This window comes from Cryptotermes secundus, unplaced genomic scaffold, assembly GCF_002891405.2.
Source record: "Cryptotermes secundus unplaced genomic scaffold, Csec_1.0 scaffold870, whole genome shotgun sequence".
Classification (NCBI taxonomy): Eukaryota; Metazoa; Arthropoda; class Insecta; order Blattodea; family Kalotermitidae; genus Cryptotermes; species Cryptotermes secundus.
Genome location: NW_019743163.1, coordinates 645,079 through 648,650, shown reverse-complemented (window position 1 = coordinate 648,650; position 3,572 = coordinate 645,079).

The following is a 3,572-nucleotide window of genomic DNA, read 5'->3' as shown; positions in this document are numbered from 1 at the left end:
ACTACCGAGGAATACGATTCGGCAATTCCCATCGAATGACTTTTCAAGGTTTCCATTATTCGCATTATCTCTATTTAATGTACTGCACTTGTGGGCGAAGGAACGCGCTTGCCGAGCGAAGAGTGGGAACAGCATTGAGCAAACTTTGTCATGCCTATGTACTGCATAACAAAGATTCTTTACAGGTTTTATATTAATGTCTTCCCCTAATTTGTGCCAGTACGTTTGGGGCAAGGAGTTATTCTGTACACCACAGCGACCAGACCGGCTCTGGGGCCACCCAGCTTCCACATAGTGCCGAGGCCAAAGTGATAGACCTATATCCCCACTAAGAAGAATGATATTAAGAATAAATCAAGAAAAAAAATATATGGTTACAAGTCAGAATGCAAAGTAAAATGGAAGTCTGAAGCACTACAGACATTTGATTTGTTTCATTCTGGTCCGTCACACTAACAAATTACAAAGACAAAACGACTCCGTCCAGTGTGACTATTGAAGTTTTTACTACTTGAAAACTTAACACCCTTACATGTTTCGGTCCCTACAGACCATCCTCAGAGGGACATCGATACTTTTTTTGGAAACTAATATCACAATGGGTGTTGTTGAGTGTTAAAATAATTATACATACAATGTTTGTAATGCACAACATATACAAAATCCAACTTTTCCACAACTACAGCAGCTTTCTTGGCATATTAAAGTTTTTAAAACTTTGTTATTTAAGTTCATTTTTTAATTTTTTTTAAGTTAAAATTTATAAACAAAGTAGGTTCGTGTCCCTTCTTCTATCGTCTTTCTTGATGGGGGCTGAACTTGTGCCGCCTGTCTATCTTGAGAAGGAGATTCTTGGTATCGTCCTGTGTTGTTTTTACATCAAGAAAGACGACAGGGGAAGGGACACGAACCTACTTGGTTTATAAATTTTAACTTAAAAAAAATTAAAAAATGAACTTAAATAACAAAGTTTTAAAAACTTTAATATGCCAAGAAAGCTGCTGTAGTTGTGGAAAAGTTGGATTTTGTATATGTTGTGCATTACAAACATTGTATGTATATGTATTTTAACACTCAAACCATCCATTGTGATAGTGGTTTCCAAAAAAGTATCGATGTCCCTCAGGATGGTCTGTAGGGACCGAAACATGTAAGGGTGTTAAGTTTTCAAGTAGTAAAAACTTCAATAGTCACACTGGACGGAGTCGTTTTGTCTTTGTACTACAGACATGTATACATACATACCTGGGAGCCTCTGTTATTTTTGATAACGATATTAGTCACGAAATTAAGAAACGAATTTTGATAGCTGATGAATGTTTTTACGGTTTTGAAGAACCAATTAAAGTAAAGTATACTTTCGTGGAAAAGTAAAATCATATTACACAAGACATTAATCAGGCCAGTCCTGACATGCTCACCGGAAACATGTGAGGAAAAAGTTCTTCCTCTTTCTGAGAGAAACGTTTTGAGGGCTACTTATGGCCGAATCAAACACAACAATGGATGGAGACTTAGGTAAAGTTATGAATTATATGAGGACACGGATATTATAACCTTTACAACAGTGGGTAGATTGAAATGTGCTGGCATTTTGTTTGAATGGACGAGCAACAACCAGCTAATTCTTAATGCCAAACCAGAAGGCGGAAGAAGGAAAGCTTAAACTGGGAGGGGAAGATAGAGTGGACAATGATGTTAAAGCTCTAGAGGAAAGAAACTGGGAAAACATAGCCAGGAATAGACGAATCTTCTAAGGCAGGTTATGGCCCCTAAAAGAGCTGTTTCGCCATTGATGGTGATACCTCCACGCCCACATACGCCTTCGTATATAAGCACAGGAACAACTTTACTATTTGTCTTTTGTGCTTCATATGGTATACGTATTTACGTATTTGCCTGGATGCACTGAGGAAAGCCACGACATACCTCAGGATAACAGCCAGTCTTCGGGCCGAAATTCAAACTCGGGATCTCTCGATTACGAAGCAGGATGTTTTGCTTTTGTTGCCAGCTACAAAGTGCCTGCACTTAACGTGTCAGTCATCTAACTAAACTGGTGTAGCAATCAATGGATATTCAATATTTAAATGAAATCGTCGCTCGAAAGAGTTCTATAATCTAGGCTGTAATGTGGTGTTGTCCGGTGAAAGTCAACGTAAGTTTCGAAGGAATATATTGCCTCCATCTTCACCACAGGAGAGAAAGCTAAGAAAGAAAGTATCACAGCTGACTGCCTCTTACATGCTGATTTCTTGCTTAACTTACTTAACGACCTTGAAGAGAGGCGATATGTTCCTCCGAAACGTAGGCTGACTCTCACTTTGTACACAGTGTTATATCTAGACTCTATGAAATCCTAAGATCCCAGAAATTATCTTTCGTTATCAAACTTCTAGGAACAACCACAGGAATGTCTTGTGATAAAAACCTGCAAAATAAAAAGCTGTTTCCCCTGAAGTAAAGTTGGCTTTGTGACTAGGCGTCGTACGTATCATGTAAAAAGTCGCACTGGGGAATGGTGATAAAAGCACGTATTGTGCACCTCCGCATTAGGAGGAGGTGAGTGGCACGCGCCTAATAATCATTTGATACGAGAGTGGAAGTGCCAGGAACTAAACCCCGAACGTTAGCTCTGTAGCTAGTCACGTATCCGACTGAGCTATCTCAACGACCTACGATCTGAGTTCAACGTTTCAGAAGAGAACGTCAGTTTCCCACAAATTTCCAAGCCTTAGTCAACATTTTCAACATGCCTAAGTGTATTGTTAACTGTGTTCATTTCCGGTATCGAGTTGATTTTTCTACCATTTCAGCGACATTTACTGCAAACTCATTTTTCTTGCGAGATACATCGTAACAGAACACTTTCTCATCGCGGCACTGCCAGCCACGGCAACACGGACTGCGCGAGTGGGAGTAGGTCCTTAACATTTAAAGGACAATGGTTACAATATATACCTCCAAATTTACCATACTAAAACTTCTGCCCACAGAGTGTATCTGTGTGTTCCGTACGGTTCTCACAGTAAACAGCGGCTGTTTCCCTAAAGAGCATTAACCGGTTGGGTTTTGTAGCGGAGACATAATGTGTTTCCTGTGAGGTACGGACTGAATTCTTATATATACTGCATTCTGCCCACAGAGTGTAGGACAATCCCCTTTTAAATCATTAATACAAAAGTAATTTCATAATTTCCGCTCCGTCACAGCCTACGCATTTTCCAGACAGAGACCCTGCAGGGGCGGAAATACTTGACTTTGCCATCCTCAGTAACGTACTGTCAAGTCACCCTGTACGCACCCTAGGCAGCCTCTCCACATCCGATCACAACCCCGTCTTATTGACCATACGTGGGCCATTAGAACCGGACGAAATTAAACCAAATTTTATCTACCGGGAAGCGAACTGGGAACTTTTTCAAAATTACTTAGTAAACAATCTGAATACTCAGTGCCTAGAGGGGAACTGCTCAAAGAGCGAGATTGATGTAGCGGTTAAGCACCTTACAGACATCCTCAACATAGCCACTCTCTATGCTGTACCGTTAAGAAGGAAAACTTTCAAATCA